At 43.9% G+C, this 24,548-nt stretch overlaps 1 long non-coding RNA gene across 1 annotated transcript; it reads right to left on the reverse strand.

The window, feature by feature from the left end:
- Positions 1–19,501: 19,501 nt before the first annotated feature.
- LOC123726715 (uncharacterized) lies at positions 19,502–24,183 on the reverse strand. Its single transcript, XR_006758838.2, has 2 exons — positions 23,758–24,183; positions 19,502–23,124 (listed from the first exon to the last, which is right to left on the reverse strand). It is a non-coding gene; the product is annotated as an uncharacterized LOC123726715 (long non-coding RNA).
- Positions 24,184–24,548: the final 365 nt, after the last annotated feature.

Genomic DNA, 24,548 nt, shown 5'->3' on the forward strand with positions numbered 1-24,548 from the left:
ACTTGATTTGGAAAGGCACACACCTGGCTATATAAGGTCCCACAGTTGACAGTGCATGTTAGAGAAAAAACCAAGCCGTGAGATCGAAGAAATTATCCGAGAGCTCCGAGACAGGATTGTGTCGAGACACAGATCTGGGGAAGGATACCAAAAAATGTCTGCAGCATTGAAGGTCCCAAAGAACACAGTGGCCTCCATCCTTCCTAAATGGAAGAAGATTGGAACCACCAAGACTCTTCCTAAAGCTGGCACAACTGAGCAATCGGAGGAGAAGGACAACCCTCTCTGCAGCACTCCACCAATCAGGCCTTTATGGTAAAGTGGCCACTTCTCAGTAAAAGGCACTTGACAGCGCACTTGGAGTTTGTCAAAAGGCACCTAAAGGACTCTCAGACCATGAGAAACAAGATTCTCTGGTCTGATGAAACCAATATTGAACTCTTTGGCCTGAATGCCAAGCGTCACATCTGGAGGAAACATGGAACCATCCCTACGATGAAGCATGGTGGTGACAGAATCATGCTGCGGGGATGTTTTTCATCAGCAGGGACTGGGAGACTAGTCAGGATTGATGGAAAGATGAACGGAGCAAAGTACAGAGAGGTCCTTGATGAAAACCTGCTCCAGAGCTCTCAGGACCTCAGACTGAGAAAAGGTTCACCTTCCAACAGGACAATGACCCTAAGCACACAGCCAAGACAACGCAGGAGTGGCTTCGGGACAACTCTCTGAATGTCCTTAAGTGGCCCAGCCAGAGCCTGGACTTGAACCCGATCGGAAATCTCTGGAGAAACCTGAAAATAGCTGTGCAGCGACACTCCCCATCCAACCTGACAGAGCTTGAGAGGATCTGCATAGAAGAATGGGAGAAACTCCCCAAATACAGGTGTACCAAGCTTGTAGCATCATACCCAAGAAGACTCAAGGCTGTAATCGCTACCAAAGGTACTTCAACAAAGTACTGAGTAAAAAGTCTGAATAATTATGTCAATGGGATATTTCTGTTTTTATATATATATATATATATATATATATTTGCAACAATTTCAATAAAAAATACATAGCTTTGTCATTATGGGTTATTGTATGTAGGTTGATGAGGATAAAAATCTATTTCATCCATTTTAGAATAAGGCTGTATGTGGAAAAAGTCAAGGGGTCTAAATACTTTCCGAATGCACCGTAAACACATCTCTTTATTGTCTCCACAAGGGAATTCATTGCCAGGATTAAAAACACTTTCAAATAAAGAAAGCCTATATAACACTGTCCATATTCTAATACCACTGTTATAAAGCCTATATAACACTGTCCATATTCTAATACCACTGTTATAAAGCCTATATAACACTGTCCATATTATAATACCGCTGTTATAAAGCCTATATTTAGTTTATTTTTTTTATTTTTATTTCACCTTTATTTAACGAGGTAGGCAAGTTGAGAACAAGTTCTCATTTACAACTGCGACCTGGCCAAGATAAAGCAAAGCAGTTCGACACATACAACAACACAGTGTTACACATATAAGTTGTCTGTGTATAGCCGTCTATAAGACAACTGCTGGGACTGCCCAGGCAGAGCTACTGACAGATGTTCACTAAGGTTCATAAAGTTTGTTGGAATCTCTCTTGCTGGAAATAAATTCATTTAAGATTGGCTTTGAGTGTCCCTGTGTAAGAATTTCTACTGCAGTTGTAAGGCCTGCTATGTGAATCTTATGAGGGAAGGAGGGTATTCCTGTGTAAACTACAATTTGTAAACTTTTAGCCTGAAGTGTTCACATAGGAAGGTAATAAATGCAGTTTACCTTGTAGGATCATATATATATATATATATATATGTGTGTGTGTGTGTGTGTGTGTGTGTGTGTGTGTGTGTGTGTGTGTGTGTGTGTGTGTGTGTGTGTGTGTGTGTGTGTGTGTGTATATATATATATGTTTTAATGGACACAACTAGACAGGTAGCTAGTTATGTCTGTGTGTGTGTTTGTAGGTTTTGAAATAATGGACTGCTCTAATTTCTGGAAATCCAAGGTAGAACTAGCTTGATGAATGTGACTTTTTCATCACAAGCCAAATGCTGTTTTCACAACCTCAGCCAGAGATCACACACACAGAGACAGAGACACACAGATAGAGACACAGGGAGAGAGACACAGAGAGAGAGACACAGAGAGAGAGAGAGACACAGAGAGAGAGAGACACAGAGAGAGAGACACAGAGAGAGAGACACAGAGAGAGAGAGACACAGAGAGAGAGACACAGAGAGAGAGACACAGAGAGAGAGAGAGAGACACAGAGAGAGAGAGAGAGACACAGAGAGAGAGAGAGAGACACAGAGAGAGAGACACAGAGAGAGAGACACACAGAGAGAGACAGAGACACACAGAGAGAGACAGAGACACACAGAGAGAGACACACAGAGAGAGACACACAGAGAGAGACACACAGAGAGAGATTGGTGGAGCGCTGCAGAGAGGGTTGTCCTTCGGAACTAGAAGAACAAGCATTTCGCTGCACTAGCATTAACATCTGCTAACCATGTGTATGTGACTAATAAAATTTGACTTAATTTGATATAGACGTTGGTTTTCCGACCGGGAGACCAGGGGTTCAGATCCCACCGGTAACAATGGCCCTGTGCTTCAGTATGAGGACCCTGTGCTATGGTTTTCATCATCAGGCCAAGCTGTAAAGGCAATGGCTTATTGGGTCGATTCCAGACAGATGAGTAACTAAGGAATTCACAGGTGAACGTTGTTTTCTGACACACCTCCATTGACACCCACTCACTCTCTCTCTCTAACACTCACACGCAGGCCTGAAAATTACTATTTTGATGTGACACACATCACGTGGTAAACTAAAGGATTACCATAGCAACCCTGCCAAACCTTCCCTAGATACTGAAGGACACTCTGAAATGTCATAGGCCTGAAAACTGGGTAACCAAGGGTTGTCATCGACTTAATCAACAAGACCACCATTCCAGCCATGATAACTGTTTTGAAAGAAACATTCACTTTTACAACTGACCATTTTCCACTGCAAAGATAAAGCCGCAGATCAACGATACCGGTTATTTCAGGTTGTCGTGACAGGACCATTTACAACAATACCAGCCCTGATAACGCTGTTGTTGTCTTCCTGAAAGACTAAGTTCTGTCACTCAAAACGCCTCCAATGACAATACACAACGGCTATGCGGGTGTTTCTCCCAATCTGAGACAGAGATGATGCGATTTGGATTGTTTTGTCTATATGTGTTTGTTTAAATCTTGATTCACTGCCAACCGACAGGAATCAAATGAAAGAACCTGACACTCATATTAATTCCTGATGATAACATTTGTATGGTGTAGGCTTTGTCTACATCTCTGTCACCATTCATGTCAGAGGAAATTTCCATTGAATGAAAATTGTTGTTATCGACCGTATTCAGTGTGCGTTAGATCTGTGTGTGTGTGTGTGTGAGAGTGTGTGTGTGTGTCAGTCACTCGGGTGAACATGATTAGCAGCATCACCTCAGAGGCCTGCTAACAACAGTCATGACCTAATGCTGTATGTACAGTACACACCACATCCCTTCCCTTCAGATTGGCCCTCACTTCAGACTGGCCCTCATAGCAGACTGGCCCTCACAGCAGACTGGCCCTCACAGCAGGCCTGAACAATGGCTGCTCTGTTACTGGGCCCTCCATACTTTTATTGAACCCAGGGACCTGTTAGTGAGTGAGTGAGAAAGACAGAGAGAAAACAGAGAGTGAGAGAGAGAGAAAGAGGACACACAGAGGGAGAGAGAGAGAGAGAGAGAGAGAGAGAGAGAGAGAACATCAAAAGGAACATAACATTTGACATACCAATTAGGATCTGGCTAAAAAGACTTAATCAGTTATAGAACCCATTGCCCTTCATGGTTGTGAGGTTTGGGGTCCGCTCACCAACCAAGAATTCACAAAATGGGACAAACACCAAATTGAGACTCTGCATGCAGAATTCTGTAAAAATATCCTCTGTGTTAAACGTAAAACACCAAATAATGCATGCAGAGCAGAATTAGGCCGATACCCGCTAATTATCAAAATCCAGAAAAGAGACGATAAATTCTACAACCACCTAAAAGGAAGCGATTCCCAAACCTTCCATAACAAAACCATCACCTACAGAGAGATGAACCTGGAGAAGAGTCCCCTGAGCAAGCTGGTCCAGGGGCTCTGTTCACAAACACACCCCACAGAGCCCCAGAACAGCAACACAATTAGACCCAACCAAATCATGAGAAAACAAAAATTATTACTTGACACATTGGAAAGAATTAACAAAAAAACAGAGCAAACTTGAATGCTATTTGGCCCTAAACAGAGAGTACACAGCGGCAAAATACCTGACCACTGTAACTGACCTAAACTTAAGGAACTCTTTGACTACGTACAGACTCAGTGAGCATAGCCTTGCTATTGAGAAAGGTCGCTGTAGGCAGACCTGGCTCTCAAGAGAAGACAGGCTATGTGCACACTGCCCACAAAATGAGGTGGAAACTGAGCTGCACTTCCTAACCTCCTGCCAAATGTACGACCATATTAGAAACACATATTTCCCTCAGATTACACAGATCCACAAACAATTTGAAAACAAACCCGATTTTGATAAACTCCCATATCTACTGGGTGAAATACCACAGTGTGACATCACAACAGCAATATTTGTGACCTGTTGCAACAAGAAAAGGGCAACCAGTGAATAACAAACACCATTGTAAATACAACCCATATTTATGTTTATTTATTTTCCCTTTTGTACTTTAACCATTTGTACATCGTTACAACACTGTATATATACATAATATTACATTTGTAATGTTTTATTCTTTTGGAACTTCTATGAGTAATGTTTACTGTTCATTTTTATTGTTTATTATCTACTTCACTTGCTTTGGCAATGTAAACATATGTTTCCCATGCCATTAAAGCCCCTTGAATTGAATAGAACAGAGAGAAAACACACACACACACACACACACACGCACACACACACACAGACAGAGACAGAGACAGAGAGAGAGAGAGAACAGAGAGAGTGTGTGTGGTAGTGCTGCACAGTTTGACTCACATTCTCCTTAATAGTGAGATGAAATGATGTACAACTACCAAGCGGAATAGTGGTTATTCAAACAGACATTAAAACAGTGTGTAGACTGACAGATTAAGACAGACAGACAAACAGACAATTAAACAGTGTGTAGACTGACAGATTAAGACAGACAGACAAACAGACAGACACAGGAAACAAGGGTACAGAGATGCCTGGAGTGGATAGAGCAGTTTTCAATTGGCATCGCATTTAAATTTGTGTCTGCCTATCGTCATGAGGCAACATGACTACTGAACATCTGGAAATGTTGGTTTATTGGATTACAATACAATCAATTTACATGACAAGAGAACAAGTTCATGGCAAAGTGTAAAATGCATCACTCAGGTATTACAATAAGGACATCCTGGATAGACACTAAAACACATCCAAGAGAGGAAATACCAAATAAACAACACTTCACAGAATTCACTTGGAATAGTAATCCAATAACACTGTATTGAAACTGATAGAGTACCACAAATATATACTTACAAATAAATCAACAAATTAGAAATATGCCATACAGGAAGAAATAAACATTTGTGTATACATTTTATTGTATTCTAAGATTGACTTCTGAATCTTAACCTGCTGATGTGAAACACGATTACAGTAACTTCCCTTGTGACATCATATCCTCTTGTCAAACTACTTGACCCATAAAGACATACAACCTGGAATGCGTCCCAAATGGCACCCTATTCCATCTATAGTGCACTGCTTTCAGAAAGTGCACTATATAGGGTGCCATTTGAGGACGCAGCCCATTGCTGTAACACTGGACTACATAGCGCTGATGTCAACTCAACTTCTGCGTCCTTTTCTTCACTTGGCTTGTGGGCTCAGCTCAACCACACCAACTACAAAATGGCCTTTCTCATATTGTAAGCTAAACGGAATATAATATCAGCTACCATTACAATCTCTGTATGTAAGCTACGTCTTACTCTTGAGAAAGAGCGCCTTCATATGTTTGAATTTATCAGAAATGAGAATGGATTTTCAACAGAACAAAAAACACATTTAATTGACGCTGATGGTCCACGAAGTCATATGAATAACACCTGTCACACATGTAGGTCAGTGAGTAGACCCCGCCCCTCAGCGAGTAGACCCCGCCCCTCAGTGAGTAGACCCCGCCCCTCCGTGAGTAGACCCCACCCCTCAGTGAGTAGACCCCACCCCTCAGTGAGTAGACCCCACCCCTCAGTGAGTAGACCCCGCCCTTACACCTGCCTGGTGCTGACTGACACTGCCTACTGCGTCCAAGGCTGGTAATCTAAACCTAAGGAGGAAATGATCAGAGTTAATCAAATGGGCAGGAGGAGGAGGCGGAAATGGAGAGAGAGAGAGAAGGAAATGTAGAGAGAGAGAGAAGAGAGGAGGAAATTGAGAGAGAGAGAGAGAGAGAGAGAGAGAGCAGGAAAGCAGAGAGAAATCAGCTAGAGGCAGCTGAGGACGTCCTGCCCAGCCCAAAAACAATGAGTCAGACACACTAACAGTAAGGAAATGAGAGGAGATTTTAGTAATTAGTGGACAGACCTTAGTGAGTACATGTGAGATCTTAGTGAGGAAAATAAAAAAATATATAAAATAAGCAAAAGGGAATATTGGACTGTGTGAGGGCAAGTCTAGTCTCCTCCACCAGTCAGCTCTCTCTCTGTTGAATATGCCCTTATATTCAGTAACAGTTAGTCTGAGGATGAGGTTAGGGTTAGGGTTAGGCCTGTGTCAAACTCATTCCACGGAGGGCTGAGTGTCTGCGAGTTTTCACTGCTCCCTTGTACTTGATTGATGAAAAAAGGTCATTGATTAGTAAGGAACTCCCCTCACCTGGTTGTCTAGGTCTCAGTAAGGAACTCCCCTCACCTGGTTGTCTAGGTCTCAGTAAGGAACTCTCCTCACCTGGTTGTCTAGGTCTCAGTACGGAACTCCCCTCACCTGGTTGTCTAGGTCTCAGTAAGGAACTCCCCTCACCTGGTTGCCTAGGTCTCAGTAAGGAACTCCCCTCACCTGGTTGTCTAGGTCTCAGTAAGGAACTCTCCTCACTTGGTTGTCTAGGTCTCAGTAAGGAACTCCCCTCACCTGGTTGTCTAGGTCTCAGTAAGGAACTCCCCTCACCTGGTTGTCTAGGTCTCAGTAAGGAACTCCCCTCACCTGGTCGTCTAGGTCTCAGTAAGGAACTCCCCTCACCCGGTCATCTAGGTCTCAGTAAGGAACTCCCCTCACCCGGTCATCTAGGTCTCAGTAAGGAACTCCCCTCACCTGGTTGTCTAGGTCTCAGTAAGGAACTCCCCTCACCTGGTCGTCGAGGTCTCAGTAAGGAACTCCCCTCACCTGGTCGTCTAGGTCTCAGTAAGGAACTCTCCTCACTTGGTTGTCTAGGTCTCAGTAAGGAACTCTCCTCACTTGGTTGTCTAGGTCTCAGTAAGGAACTCTCCTCACTTGGTTGTCTAGGTCTCAGTAAGGAACTCTCCTCACTTGGTTGTCTAGGTCTCAGTAAGGAACTCCCCTCACCTGGTCGTCTAGGTCTCAGTAAGGAACTCTCCTCACCTGGTTGTCTAGGTCTCAGTAAGGAACTCCCCTCACCTGGTTGTCTAGGTCTCAGTAAGGAACTCTCCTCACTTGGTTGTCTAGGTCTCAGTAAGGAACTCCCCTCACCTGGTTGTCTAGGTCTCAGTAAGGAACTCCCCTCACCTGGTTGTCTAGGTCTCAGTAAGGAACTCCCCTCACCTGGTTGTCTAGGTCTCAGTAAGGAACTCCCCTCACCTGGTTGTCAAGGTCTCAGTAAGGAACTCCCCTCACCTGGTTGTCTAGGTCTCAGTAAGGAACTCCCCTCACCTGGTTGCCTAGGTCTCAGTAAGGAACTCCCCTCACCTGGTTGTCTAGGTCTCAGTAAGGAACTCCCCTCACCTGGTTGTCTTAGTTGAAAGACAAAACCAAAATCCTGCAGAAACTAGGCCCTCCATGAAATGAGTTTGACACCCCTGGGGTAAGAGTTAGGCGTAGGGGTGAGTTTAGAGATGGTCGGTCAAATCTCCACTGTCCCGAAATGAATCGTGTCCCAAATGGCACCGTGTTCACTTCATAGTGCACTACTGTTTACCAAGCCACACAAGGGCTCAAAAATAGTGCACTACACTAAATAGTGAATAGGATGTCATTGGAGAGGCACGCTAAATATTCTGTGTATTGTACAGGATGTTGCCACATGTTGTTTTGTCCTTTATGTGTTGTTAATATCCTGTTTCCCATCGCACTTCACTGTGTTACCCCAATAACTGTTGCCCAATACCAGGCAGCACATGGTACAGGCAATACAGATCAGTGTTGTTCAACACTGGTCAACCCTCGGAACCTACATGGCCGGCCCGGGGTGCACGTCTTTGGTCCAGCCCAGCACTAACACACCTGACTCAACCAATCATGGCTTGACGATAGGCTGAGTCAGTGAGTTACTGCTGACATGATAGGTAGGCTGAGTCAGGTGAGTTACTGCTGACATGATAGGTAAGCTGAGTCAGGTGAGTTACTGCTGACATGATAGGTAGGCTGAGTCAGGTGAGTTACTGCTGACATGATAGGTAGGCTGAGTCAGGTGAGTTACTGCTGACATGATAGGTAGGCTGAGTCAGGTGAGTTACTGCTGACATGATAGGTAGGCTGAGTCAGGTGAGTTACTGCTGACATGATAGGTAGGCTGAGTCAGGTGAGTTACTGCTGACATGATAGGTAAGCTGAGTCAGGTGAGTTACTGCTGACATGATAGGTAAGCTGAGTCAGGTGAGTTACTGCTGGCATGATAGGTAGGCTGAGTCAGGTGAGTTACTGCTGACATGATAAGTAGGCTGAGTCAGGTGAGTTACTGCTGACATGATAGGTAAGCTGAGTCAGGTGAGTTACTGCTGACATGATAGGTAAGCTGAGTCAGGTGAGTTACTGCTGACATGATAGGTAAGCTGAGTCAGGTTTGTTACTGCTGACATGATAGGTAGGCTGAGTCAGGTGAGTTACTGCTGACATGATAGGTAAGCTGAGTCAGGTGAGTTACTGCTGACATGATAGGTAAGCTGAGTCAGGTGAGTTACTGCTGACATGATAGGTAGGCTGAGTCAGGTGAGTTACTGCTGACATGATAGGTAAGCTGAGTCAGGTGAGTTACTGCTGACATGATAGGTAGGCTGAGTCAGGTGAGTTACTGCTGGGCTGGCAGAAAGATGTGAACTCCTGTGGGTCCCCAGGAGGACCAAGATCATCGGCATCCCAAATGGCACACGATTCCCTTTATAGTGCACTAATGTTGACCAGGGTCCACTATATAGAGGATAGGATGACATTTGGGATGCATACTTCCTGTACTATACTGTACGTACCTCCATTCTGATGTGATGTATCCGACTCTTCTCAGTGATCTTCAGGTACTGCACCGTTACACACACACACACACACACACACACACACACACGACAAGGAACACCGTTGGTATAATCTCGTGGTCAGACATAACAAATGCAACCGGAAAGATTAAATAAAGATTAAATGTAATCTTTATGCAACATTCTGGTTATGGGTTGCCAAAATTACCATTGTTATGTGTGTCTCAGGAGTGCCTTCAACCATACTACTTCAGTTGTTGATTCTCCTAAGTACCTGTGATTAGACACTTCTGATTCAGAGGGGTTGGGTTAAATGCGGAAGACACATTTCAGTTCAAGGCATTCAGTTGTACAACTGACTAGGTACCCCTTAAGGTATGCAAAAGTGTTTTGTTCTATTAGCCTAGACTGGTAGTCTGTGTCACACTGCTAAATTAGGACAGTTTTGCATTTTATAGTCATACACTATGCCAAAAGTATGTGGACAGTCCTTCAAATTTATGGATTCGGCTATTTCACTCACACCCGTTGCTGACAGGTGTATAAAATCAAGCATACAACCATGCAATCTCCATAGACAAAACATTGGCAGTAGAATGGCTATACTGAAGAACTCCGGGACTTTCAACGTGGCTCCGTCATAGGATGCTAGCTTTCCAACAAGTTAGTTTGTCCCCTGCTAGAGCTGCCCCAGTCAACTGTAAGTGCTGTTGTTATTGTGAAGTGGAAACGTCTAGGAGCAACAATGGCTCAGTCGCGAAGTAGTAGGCCACACAAGCTCAAAGAAAGGGAAATGCTTCAGCAGTCCCTATAGGGAAACATCGTGTCTGTGTTTTATAGAGAACCAGACGGCTCAAGTTTACGTTACTGTACTGTCCCCAGATCAGTGGGAGAAAAAAAAAAATTGTAATCAGAATCATGACAGGACGACTGACACGAGAGAGAAATCACAGGATGTTTCATCACCTTAGAAATAGCCCAGGACAATGTATTGCTTTAGCCACGAGGCCAGAATTCCTGACTGACAATGCTGGATTAAACAACACATTTTACTTATCATACTTGTTGGTTTGTGTAGTAAATAGACGGTCCTTGGATTGATAGGTCCTTGGATTCATTAAAAAACATCACTATAAATGAACACACAGACTCCAGGGTTCCTGGTTGGCTCCCATGTACTCCCAGTAAGACGCCTGAGAGAGAGAGGGTGTTTGCATGGTGAATACGTGTGTAACCCTGTACTTAGTGGTGCTTTAAACAGCTACTTTTCCCATGCTTTGATATCTGCACGTCTCATTAAAAACAGCCTGTTCTCACACTGCACTGTAATAGCCATACATGATAACGATAGAATAGCTGGCTACAGAACATACATTCTGAGACCAAGCTATAACTAAGCAACTTCAGACAGACCCAGACCTCACACATTTAGGCCTAGAGAGGGCAGCCTAGTTTTTGCTGGCTGGGTCTGAGGCTGGGACCCTGTCTGCCTGTAGGTTATCTGTAATAAGGACAGGTCTCTGGTGAAGCTAGCTAGCCTACAACACCAGACTGGTGGGAACCACATATGTGATGTGTTCTCATACCCATCTAGTTTTTTATAAAGGTCTTTTGAGCATGTATCCCATAGTCTATACAAGCATCTGCTGCTCTGAGTCTACTGTATGGCTACTATGGTTTCCACTAGGAATATGTCCCAAATGGCACCCTATTCCCTTTGTTGTGCACTACTTTTGACCAGGGCCCAATGGGAAAGCAGCCTAGAAAACGGAGGGGAAGGAGAAAGAAAATGGACTGTGTCAGCTGCTGCTCAATTACTACAAATGTTTCATCCTATTGCCCAAACTTCCTCATTTACAACGTCAGAGATTGAATTAGGCCATGGGTGGGTTCATACTCTATGTCTCTGAGTGGGCTGACTAATGTTCATACAACTTAATAAAGTTGCAGCTTGGAAATGGTAGGAAATTTCAGACATGCTCCCAAATCTGACCTCGTAGCAATCACGTAAAACTGCAACAAAATGCAGTCCCAGTGGAAACTTGAATTAAACCTACCAGCCTCTCCCACTTAGAGAAAGTATGGATGAACAATGAGCCCTGAAGAGAGGGCCTACTAGCTATTAGGCAACTGACTCTCCTATTCCTAACAAGAACAGTGCTTCTGGGAACAATGTGACAAAACATTTTGCAACAAAAAGAAAATGTGCTTATTGGACAAGATAATACTATTCAGTTTCTGTTTCAAAACATTATTTCCTGTTTTGTTACTACTGAACATTACCCAGGTGGTGAAAGTGTTAAGTCATGTTACATACTGTACCTACAGCGCCAACTGCCAAAAGAACGCTAGACTAGACCTGCACTAAATAAAGGCTTAGCTCAGGGAGTGTGTTGGCTGCATTTCTACCTGCATCACCACTACTAGTCCCAAATGGCACCATATATCTCCCTATATAGTGCACTACTTTTGACCAGAGCCCTATGGCACTACATAGGGAATAGGGTGCCACTTGGGACATATTACTACTGTCACCTCAGGCTGTCCGTCTCTCACATGACATGACAATCAATCACTAACTGTCATCATAGAAGCGTAGACAATACATTTGAACTGTGCTTTCCCCATGAACATACACCAGTAATGTCACCTCTACAGACACGGGGTTGCCTCAATTTCACAAACAATGGTCTGACCAGTGGCGTAGTGCAGTTTCGCCGAACCCTCTGCAAGGTTCGAGCAAGGACCCCCCCCCCCCAAAAAAAAATGAATAAAAACATAACAATATATTTATTTATTTTTTGCCTTGGGGTGAGAGAAAACGCTGCAGTTTTATAGCTAATGATCAGTCCCTACACCCAAAGAAGGGCACTGCGTTCATCCACCTCTGAATGCACCAATTTGTAAGTCGCTCTGGATAAGAGCGTCTGCTAAATGACGTAAATGTAAATGTAAAAAAATGTCATGCTATTTTACCGATTTTGCCATGAGGCTAAGAGAAAATGATGCCGTTTTAAAGCTTTTTAATTGCTTCCTGCAATTCGAAGAAACAAAAAAATGACTTGTTCATATGCTATCCGGTGGGCCTGACCCAAAGCTTGTGGGCCCTCCTGCCTTGTGGGGACCAGGGCTGTGTGCTACACCAGGTGGGCCTGACCTCTGGGTGGGAAAACCCAAAGCTTGTGGGCCCTCCTGCCTTGTGGGGACCAGGGCTGTGTGCTACACCAGGTGGGCCTGACCTCTGGGTGGGAAAACCCAAAGCTTGTGGGCCCTCCTGCCTTGTGGGGACCAGGGTTGTGTGCTACACCAGGTGGGCCTGACCTCTGGGTGGGAAAACCCAAAGCTTGTGGGCCCTCCTGCCTTGCGGGAACCAGGGTTGTGTGCTACACCAAGTGGATCTGACTTGTGGGACAAATCACAGCAGGGTTTATCAACAGGACCCTGAGGTTTCCTGACCAGGTAAAACTCTGGGCCCTCAGCTACGGCTACAGCTTAGTATAACTGGTACAGGAATATGTATGGTGTTCTCCATGGCTCCACCACTAGTGATGATGCTTCTCCTGTTCTGCCTCCTCTGGCCACATTCATTCTCACAGCATTCATATGTGATTGGAAAACTTTCCTAGGAATCCAAAATGCTTGGACCATCTCAAAGGCGAAGTGATATGCAGACCTATTGCAAAGTGATGGGACATCAACATGAGGAGAAAATGTTCACGTACAAGTATGAACAAATCTAATCTACCCCCCCATGCAGAATATTACTATAGTAAATATTCATACGCAGCGTTACGTTGCAGACAAAATGGCAATAGACATTAGATGCCCAACAGTGCCACCATGTGAATAAAAACAAATTTGACAGAAATAAAAATATATTTGTTAAACTGTCTCCTCCCCTTCATCTACACTGATTTGAAGTGGATTTAACAGGTGACATCAATAAATGGTCATAGCTTTTACCTGGATTCACCTGGTCAGTCTGTGTCATGGAAAGAGCAGGTTTTCCTAATGTTTTGTCCACCCCAGTGTACACCTCTGCATACTACCATACAAATCCTATTTTTTCCTTCAATCTGGTTTTTAACCACATGGTGGTGATGTTGCCCAGCTAATGCCTATTGCCATTTTGTCTGCAATGTAATGGTGGCATACTGTTTGCTGCTGGCTAGCTGCCAGGCGCACCAGTTTGAGTGTGTCAAGAACTGTAACATTTCTGGGTTTTTCACATTCAACAGTTTCCCATGTGTATCAAGAATGGTCCACCACCCAAAGGACATCCAGTCAACTGGACAATTGAGGGAAGCATTGGAGTCAACATGGACCATTATCCCTGTGGAACGATCTGACAACTTTTAGAGTCTACAACAAACTTACCTGTTTATCCCGCAAGATCCAGGGTCTGGAAGCTATGGGTCAGCAGCAGTGCAGCACCCCTGGAGTGATTGTAGGGGGTTAAGTGCCTTGCTCAAGGGAGAAGATACGGTCGTTCTCAAAGTGCCTTGCTCAAGGGAGGAGGTACGGTCGTTCTCAAAGTGCCTTGCTCAAGGGAGAAGGTACGGTCGTTCTCAACGTGCCTTGCTCAAGGGAGAAGGTACGGTCGTTCTCAACGTGCCTTGCTCAAGGGAGAAGGTACGGTCGTTCTCAACGTGCCTTGCTCAAGGGAGAAGGTACGGTCGTTCTCAAAGTGCCTTGCTCAAGGGAGAAGGTACGGTCGTTCTCAAAGTGCCTTGCTCAAGGGAGAAGGTACGGTCGTTCTCAAAGCGGGACAGACAGACACACTGATGGAACTTCACATCCTCTAACTCTACAGACTTATGCTTCCTGTATAGGGCAGCATAGGAGAGGACACTTACGCTTCCTATAGAGGGCAGCACAGGAGAGGACACTTACTCTTCCTTCCTGTATAGGGCAACACAGGAGAGGACACTTACGCTTCCTGTATAGGGCAGCACAGGAGAGGACACTTACGCTTCCTGTAGAGGGCAGCACAGGAGAGGACACTTACTCTTCCTGTAGAGGGCAGCACAGGAGAGGACACTTACGCTTCCTTCCTCTATAGGGCAGCACAGGAGAGGACACTTACTCTTCCTGTATAGGGCAGCACAGGAGAGGACACTTACGCTTCCTGTAGAGGGCAGCACAGGAGAGGACACTTACTCTTCCTGTATAGGGCAGCACAGGAGAGGACACTTACTCTTCCTGTAGAGGGCAGCACAGGAGAGGACACTTACGCTTCCTTCCTCTATAGGGCAGCACAGGAGAGGACACTTACGCTTCCTTCCTGTATAGGGCAGCACAGGAGAGGACACTTACGCTTCCTTCCTGTATAGGGCAGCACAGGAGAGGACACTTATGCTTCCTTCCTGTAGAGGGCAGCACAGGAGAGGACACTTACACTTCCTTCCTGTAGAGGGCAGCACAGGATAGGTGACCACATAAAAAGGTTCAAATTTACATTTTTCATTGTAACAAGGACAATAAAGTTGTAATGTATTTGTTGGTGAATATAACAGTAACACTGAGTTTAGGCTACTTTGAAAGACAACTAGCAGCACTTTAGGGTCTGAAACACTGGTGCTCTGTGTGTGGCTCAACTGGTAGAGCATGACACTTACATTGTCAGGGTTGTGGGTTCAATTCCCACAGGACGCCAGTATGAAAATGTATGCACTCACTACTGTAAGTTGCTCTGGATCTGCTAAATGACTGAAAATGTGAGGGCTGTGTGTGGAGACCATGATAGAATAGCACTGACATTGTGGGTTAGTTCTGCTTATTAAATCAAATTCTTACTAAACATGCACTGAATAAAAACAGGTGAAGACCTTACCGTGAAATGGTTACTTAGAAGCCCCTAACCCACAATGCAGTTCAAGAAATAGAGTTAAGAAAATATTTACTAAATAAACTAAAAGTAAAAAATAAAATAAAGAGTAACACAAAATTACAAAACAATAACAAGGCTATATACAGCGGGTACTGGTACCGAGTCAATGTGGGGGAGTACAGGTTTGTTGAGGTAATCTGTACATGAAGGTAGAGGTAAAGTGACATAGATAATAAACAGTAGCAGCAGTGTAAAAACAAACAGTATCAATGTAGATAGTCCGGGATACAATTTGATTAGCTGTTCAGCAGTCTTATGGCTTGGGGGTAGAAGCTGTTAAGGAGCCTTTTGGACCTAGACTTGGCGCTCCGGTAGCGCTTGCCGTGCGATAGCAGAGAGAACAGTCTATGACTTGGGTGACTGGAGTCTGACAATTTTTTGGGCTTTCCTCTGACTAGTAAATAGGTCCTGGATGGCAGGAAGCTTGCCCCCAATGATGTACTGGGCCGTACGCACTACCCTCTGTACTATGACAGTGATACGTAGTTGTCTTACCTAGATACTTTAAGATGAATTCACTAACTGTCTCTCTGGAAAATTGATAGGGAATCGAAGATCAACAAAAACAAACAAACATTCAAAAAGGGGTGAATCTTTTCTTTAAATTCCAAACGTTTCCAAAACCGTATCGTAAACGAGGATTATCGACGTTACAAAAACCGCTAAAAACAGAGCATCGGGATTGTAGTTCACATGGAGCCAGCTGTTGTCCATACCATCAGCTGAGAAGCCAAGACGGGGACCGGCTGTAAGGCACCGTCGGTTCTCCAGCGCTAAGCACACTGTAGATATATGGATAAGGCTCAAGTGCTGGATCTCAGGACACGTCAACGTCTCCAAGGTAGTCCCAACAGATCAGGACCAACAGTCATGATAGACGGTACTAATGTAAAGATATAGCTAGCTTGCACTTACAACTGCCATTACTCTTATTAATCAAATGTATTTTATAAATGCCTCTTTTTTTTTTTTTTTTTAATCGGCAGTTGTCACAAAGTGCTTCACAAATACCTATACTAAAAACCCCCAAAGAGCAAGCAATGCAGAAACAAGAGGGGTAGGTTTTTCCTAAATAAAATGACTTGGAGCCTCTGGACTTTGACTTGAGACTGATGGCTTTAAATTATCTGGCCAGGTTTTTATAACATTTTGTCACTCATTTTGTGGCACGGAGTCTCTGTGGATCACTCCACGCAGCCAGTAAACTAACATAGCAGGCATAAAGAAATGCCTGAAACTCCATCCCCTACATACTGGTCTTGAGGAGAAGGGGGGGGAAACTGTTGGAGGTTCTCTTCTGCACTGTTCAACCAATCCAGTAAACGTGGAGGAGGAGTTAAGATGGAGCGTTGTCTTGTTAACAAAGAGTTTCTGAACCCAGAGGCGCAACATCACGAGACTTCCGGGAACGCTTGCTAAGCAGACCAGGCCGTGGTTTGGGGTGAGAGAAGTCAATGAGAGGTGATTCATTCTTCGTTAGTTGTTAATTTTCTCTAAATATAAAAGGCAGGACATAGACTCCAGCCAATGTCATAATTCGTTTAACATGTTATTACTCAAACCTCCTGAAAGTGATAATCTGACGTTTTCATTTTCGTCAAAAACAACTTTATATATCGAAGGAGTGCCTTTGATGGCCTGCACATGGGCAGTACGGCGCCAGAACACCGTTAGACCTGAAGACGTATTTCTGCTCATGAGTTTAGCTAGAAAATTGGAGAAACAGTTTCTGCCTATCTTCATACTGTATTGACTTTGTTGTTAATGTCCAAAAGCAGAAGTCATTGTCACAGGCTCGCTTTCCATTTCCGCTGAAAACCGGATCATCACTAGTTACCACAGCCACAAAGTCATAAACCCAACCTATTTCTACAATTTATCTTCTTAAAATGTGATTTTAAACCTTAACCACACTGCTAACCTTATGCCTAACCCTAATCTTAAATTAAGACCAAAGAGCACATTTTTGTTTTCATTAATTTTCATTATATAACCAATTTTAACGTTGTGGCTCTGCTATCTAGTGGAAACCCTCGGCAGAGGTTACCGCAGCCAGAGAAGGTATTGCAATTGCAAAAAAAAATAAAAAATGGATTAGCTAGTGAAATGCACACCTCGGCCCTCTGATTGGACCAGTAAACTGTCAATCAACACAGGTCGGTAGAGCTAGAGCAGTGAGAAGGCTGTAGGGGGGTGCGAGTGTGACAGTGAATGGGAGAAGAAGAAAAAAATTCATACATATATTAAATAGGCTAGATATAGCCTACCATTTGTTTTTTTATATCTTTGCCTATTTGATCTTGTCACTAACATAGGCCTATAGCATTGCACCATGTTCTTATTTCAGAAACATCTAACCTGTTCTGCAGAACCAATAAGTTGCTTGTCTTGACTTTTGACCAATGACCAGTCATTAGCATTGGCGTGCAAAATCGAGTGCACATATCCAGATTAGTGACCAGAATTCGCTTGTTTCATGTTCTCTAGTTTTGCCTGGCAAAAACAGTAGCCTACCTACGTTTAATATTATCCATATAAAGAAGGCTACCACTTAGCAATCTGCTAGGGATGCATCTTTGCCACAACAAAAGGCAATTTCATCGATCATTTCCATTTTTCAAATATGCCTAGTTTGGGTGGGTTATAATTATATACAGTGTATTCAGAAAGTATTCAGACCCCTTTTTTTATATATAATTATTTATTTAAAAAAAAAACACAAGGAAGGGGTAACATTAAAGTATTAGAACATGAAGGATAAACAATAAAGCATCAAGACACTATCAAACATGTATCCGTCTTTCCGCAACAGAGCCATCCTTATGTGTGAGGGTGCGTGTGCATGATAGTGATATAAAATATGTCATAGCTTCCTTTTTCATGATCACAATCTAGTGAAGCCTGAACCCTCCAAGATCTCCCCACAGTTCCCCAATAGCTGTCCCTCAACCCTCCAAGATCTCCCCACAGTTCCCCAATAGCTGTCCCTCAACCCTCCAAGATCCCCCCTACAGTTCCCCAATAGCTGTCCCTCAACCCTCCAAGATCCCCCACAGTTCCCCAATAGCTGTCCCTCAACCCTCCAAGATCCCCCCACAGTTCCCCAATAGCTGTCCCTCAACCCTCCAAGACCCCCCCACAGTTCCCCAATAGCTGTCCCTCAACCCTCCAAGATCCCCCCACAGTTCCCCAATAGCTGTCCCTCAACCCTCCAAGATCCCCCCACAGTTCCCCAATAGCTGTCCCTCAACCCTCCAAGATCCCCCCACAGTTCCCCAATAGCTGTCCCTCAACCCTCCAAGATCCCCCCACAGTTCCCCAATAGCTGTCCCTCAACCCTCCAAGATCCCCCCACAGTTCCCCAATAGCTGTCCCTCAACCCTCCAAGATCCCCCCACAGTTCCCCAATAGCTGTCCCTCAACCATTCGAAAAAAGGAAAAGACAGAAGAAAACAGAAAACAATGCAAAAAAAATAAAACAACATAATAAATTTAAAACAAAGGACATCAAGGACAACTGAAATCATAACAGCAATGCCTACTTTATATGTTTGTGTGCATGTCTGGCACTATTACATGTATGTGTGTGTTCTTGTATGTGTTTATTTGAATGAGAGTGTGTGTACAAACACCTGCATCACATCAGCCTCAGGCAAACCGGCATTAGTTGTAAAAACACTGCCACTTAGTGTCATTCAAATGTACTTTTTTTCTCCTTTATCTTTTGAGCATCATTCTCACTCTCACACAGCAACTCCACTCCCACTTGTCTCCAATTCCACATACCAACCCTCAGCCCATCCCATCTATCTCTGCTGGCCACCCACTTCGTGTTTCTACGCAACGCATATCTTTCAACTATGCTATGATGTTTAACGTACAATTTCAATCTATCTAATTGAATAGAATCTACAGATTGCGTGTTGAAGATAAATACTTTTACTAAGAGTATTAGTATATTAGTAAATGACTGACCAGGTCTCTCCAGATTCAGACCCTTTGACTTTTCCACATTTTGTTACATTACAGCCTTGTTCTAAAATGGATTCCCCCCCACCCCCCTCAATCTACACACAAAATCCCACAATGGCAAAGTGAAAACAGGTTTAGACAGTTTAGCAAATTTATTAAAAATAAAAAACAGAAATACCTTGCGTAAGTATTCAGACCCCATGCTATTTTTTTTGCTATGAGACTCAAAATTGACCTCAGGTGCATCCTGTTTCCATTGATCATCCTTGAGATGTTTCTACAACTTGATTGGAGTCCATATGTGGTAAATTAAATTGATTGAACATGATTTGGAAAGGCACACACCTGTCTATGTAAGGTCCCAGAGTTGACAGTGCATGTTAGAGAAAAAACCAAAATCATGAGGTCAAAGGAATTGTCCTAGAGTTCCGAGACAGGATTGTGTCAAGGAACAGATCTGGGGAAGGGTACCTAAACATTTCTGCACCATTGAAGGTCCCCAAGAACACATTGGCATTCAACATTCTTAAAATGGAAGAAGTTTGGAACCACCAAGACTCTTCCTAGAGCTGACCGCCAAGCCAAACTGAGCAATCGGGGGAGAAGGGCCTTGGTCAGGGAGGTGACCAAGAACCCGATGGTCACTCTCTCAGAGCTCCAGAGTTCCTCTGTGGTGATGGGAGAACATTCCAAAAGGACAACCAAGTGTGCAGCACTCCACCAATCAGGCATTTATGGTAGAGTGGCCAGATGGAAGCCACTCCTCAGTAAAAGGCATATGACAGCCCGCTTGAAGTTTGCCAAAAGGCACCTAAAAGACTCTCAGAACATGAGAAACAAAACACAGTGGTGGTACTGGCCACAGGCGCCTAAGCAATGGAGAAAAAGGAGCAGCTGCATCTCCACTTTCAAAATAGGGGTGTAAAAAGTGTGTTTTTGCACCCCCCCCTTTTTACCAGAAAAGTATCATAATCCATTGGGAAATGTCTCACTTTCAGTGATGAGTAATGTTTTGAGCTAGTCTGTATTAAAATAGATATGTCCATTTTATATATTATATAATCATTAACAGATCACATTTTGCACCCCTCACATTTTGCCCACTGAAAAGTTTTACTTCATTCCCTCACGCCACTGTTTTGGTTCAGTCCCTCACGCCACTGTGTTGGTTCAGTCCCTCACGCCACTGTGCTGGTTCAGTCCCTCACGCCACTGTGCTGGTTCAGTCCCTCACGCCACTGTGTTGGTTCAGTCCCTCACGCCACTGTGTTGGTTCAGTCCCTCACGCCACTGTGTTGGTTCAGTCCCTCACGCCACTGTGTTGGTTCAGTCCCTCACGCCACTGTTTTGGTTCAGTGCCTCACGCCACTGTTTTGGTTCAGTCCCTCACGCCACTGTGTTGGTTCAGTGCCTCACGCCACTGTTTTGGTTCAGTCCCTCACGCCACTGTGTTGGTTCAGTCCCTCACGCCACTGTGTTGGTTCAGTCCCTCACGCCACTGTGTTGGTTCAGTCCCTCACGCCACTGTTTTGGTTCAGTCCCTCACGCCACTGTGTTGGTTCAGTCCCTCACGCCACTGTGTTGGTTCAGTCCCTCACGCCACTGTGTTGGTTCAGTGCCTCACGCCACTGTTTTGGTTCAGTGCCTCACGCCACTGTTTTGGTTCAGTCCCTCACGCCACTGTGTTGGTTCAGTCCCTCACGCCACTGTGTTGGTTCAGTGCCTCACGCCACTGTTTTGGTTCAGTGCCTCACGCCACTGTTTTGGTTCAGTGCCTCACGCCACTGTTTTGGTTCAGTGCCTCACGCCACTGTTTTGGTTCAGTCCCTCACGCCACTGTTTTGGTTCAGTCCCTCACGCCACTGTTTTGGTTCAGTCCCTCACGCCACTGTTTTAGTTCAGTGCAGATAGAAAGCACTAGTTGCACCACTGGTGTTTAAAATGAAAAGGCACCGGCCAAAGAAAATTGTTTATCTGTTTTGTTGTGCTGTTACATTTGTATCGTTGTTTCATGTCACCGACAAGCACTCTGGCCTTGGTGAGGTGAGCCAAACTTGCTTCGTTAGAAGATTGCGACCATATCGATTGCGACACGTCGATCATGGTGAAGCGGTACCTTTCATAGCAGACTACCATCAGGACCATTGAGAAAAATCCTGTGAAGTTGTAGTACTCGCTGCCCGAGCTTGCCGGAGCTCGGACGTGAATAGGGGGAATACTTTTTCAGTCGACAGCTCCTGCACGAAAACTGATGAATCAAACCATCCCCAAACTCTCTGGCAAGAAGTCCCCAAAATCCTCCTTCAGGACATGCCAGATAGCCTGGCACATTTCTGTCAAGATGGTACAAACTGTCGAGATTCCTAGCTTGTAATTCGCAGCGATACTTTGCTGTGTGCTGCCACTCACCAAAAAAAGGAAGGATCACAGACAGCCTTTCTGCAGCACTTATGGGAAAGCTGTGAGTTCTCTCGTATGAGAGGTGAGGGGCAAGCCGCTGAAACAAGTCGTCCAATCTGGCAACCGACATCCAAAAGTATTGAAAATGTCTTTCCTCGACAATGCTTCGCATTGGTTGGACAAGTTACATGACTTCTCCATCGTCCCGTCTTGTAGTTTTCAGTGGACGAACTGGCCATTTTCTCTGTCGTTTTTTTCCCCCCTTCTTCTCCTCCTGAGTAGTAAGAGCAATTCAAGGTCTTGCTGTTCCAAGTTCTAACAATTGCAATTCATAGAGAGACATGTTTGCTTCTGCCGCGAAAAAATTGCATCGTAAAGCATAGAACACCAGACCAGCCAGACATGTATGTATGTATGTATGTATGTATGTATGTATGTATGTATGTATGTATGTATGTATGTATGTATGTATGTATGTATGTATGTATGTATGTATGTATGTATGTATGTATGTAGCTAGCTAGCTAGCATTTGTAAACAAAAAGGTATACAACACCAGATCCGGAAGTTTCAAAATGTCGTCACTGGCTCCAGTCAAAGAGTGCCTCGAACCCTCTTGCTTGGTAAGCTACTCTGGTTCCCCAAGCCCCTTACTGTATATGGGTCTTTCTATAAATAAAAAAAATGGGCCAATGTGTGCCATCGGGATCAACATTTCAAAATGGTTTGAAACTAAAAGAAAAAGGATTTAGCTAATTATAAAAATAGAAACATAGGCCTAGGACTATACATCCTTTAAGAGGGGCTCATACAAACATTGGCAAGACAAATGTTGCACTCATGAGGAAAAGACGTTGAAAAGACATTGAAAATACGTATTTTGTGTGCTCTCTTGAGTCTTGTAAATAGAAGTCTCTGCTTTGATATAGTATACATTCTTCACAGTCTTTATGCCAACAACGAATATTCACACTCTCTGAAGACTGTGCGCCGGAGGCTTTCCAGGTCAACTGCACATGTGAAATGGAACAAACAGATCCTTTCACCTCCACTGGCTCTGGTGATCTTCAGAAACTCCTCCACTATGAAGTGTTTTGCCCTAGAGACACGAAGATCCTCCCCTGGTTCTGATGTTTGAGGTGTAGTATAGTGCGCAAACTCTGGGAAATAGTCCTCAATTTTAGATTTCCCAGCCAAAACCTTCTCAGCTAGAAGGTCCTGTTTGTTCAGGAAGAGGAAGACGGGCCTGCCTAACAGCCACCTGTAGTTCCAGATGATCTTGAACAGGTGTAGTGCCTCATGAAGCCTGTTGGTCTCGTTGTCTTCCCGGCTCACCATATCGTAGCTGCTGCTGTCCACCACAAAAATAATGGCAGTAACATCAGAAACATGCTGTAACCACTTCCTCATGCTTTCTTTCCTTTGACCTCTAACAGTAAAAAAATGGCAAAAGATACCGTCCTGTTGGCAACGTGTCTCTAAACATTGTTGTTTTGATATTGGAAAAAGAGCTTTCGCCTCTTCGGGGCATTTTATATGCAAATATCTCATCTGTTCGACTATCGTTGTTTTCCCAGATTCATCTGCTCCTAATACTAGTAGCCGTTTAGTTCTTAGGTAAATCTTTTTATCTTTTTCAATCTGTTTATCGATCCTTTTTGCTGCTCGCCTTGCCTTTTCCTTATTATGCTGGTCTTGGTGTTTATCGTCAAGAACATCAGCAGCCATTTTCCTGGAAACCCAATGATAGAAATGTACTATAGAAATAATACTAGATTCCTAGACTTCTTTAATATATGAACAAACAAAAAAAACGAGTGCTCTTCAAAGTCTCCAGTCTATGAAAAAGACAAAGTGTTACACTAGACTATCCCCTATATAAGATCATTCCGGAGCCCTAGGCGGTGGCAGAAGTTATCGCAAAACATCGCAGTTAAAAAATGCGTAGACTATTTTATTCAATTTTCTTAAGAAATCCACTCACCACCGCTGCGAAACGATAAAAACAACTGAAGGGAGACTTCCTTATTCAGCCGAATCAAATGTCTTGTTGTAGCGTAACTTCAGGATTTGTCCTTCAGCTTCCTTATTCAGCCGAATTGAATGTCTTGTGTAACTTCAAATCCAGGTTTTGTCCCCATTCCCCTCCTCGGAGGTTGTTTGCTTTGTGGTTGCCTAGAAGCAGCATTATTGTTTCAGAATATGAAGCGGTTATGGTTCAAAGTTCCACTTGCTCTAATATCGAGGCAGTACTTGTCCTGCACCAAGCAAAGTTTTATTTCAATTTCTTAAGTAGCCTACGCTGACAGCCTGGTCTCATACACTAGACGTAACATAGTAAAAGTAAATCCGAGACATTAAAATGAGTATGATATGTTATATTTAACTTCCCTGGGCTAGGTGGGACGCAAGCCACCCTAGTCAACAGCCAGTGGAATCGCGTGGCGCGAAATACAAATACCTCAAAAATGCTATAACTTCAATTTCTCAAACATATTACTATTTTACACCATTTTAAAGACATGACTCTCGTTAATCTAACCACATTGTCCGATTTCAAAAAGGCTTTACAGCGAAAGCAAAACATTAGATTATGTCAGGAGAGTACCCTGCCAAAAATAATTACACAGCCATTTTCAGAGCAAGCACATATGTCACAAAAACCAAAACCACAGCTAACCACAGCCGTGAAAATACTGCCCCCTATCCCAAAGAAGTTAAGGTTATGCTAACATGCTAACATGCAAAGTAGTTGTAAAGTAGATAAAAAAGTAG

Source organism: Salmo salar, chromosome 14 (assembly GCF_965601325.2).
Source record: "Salmo salar chromosome 14, fSalSal1, whole genome shotgun sequence".
NCBI lineage: Eukaryota > Metazoa > Chordata > Actinopteri > Salmoniformes > Salmonidae > Salmo > Salmo salar.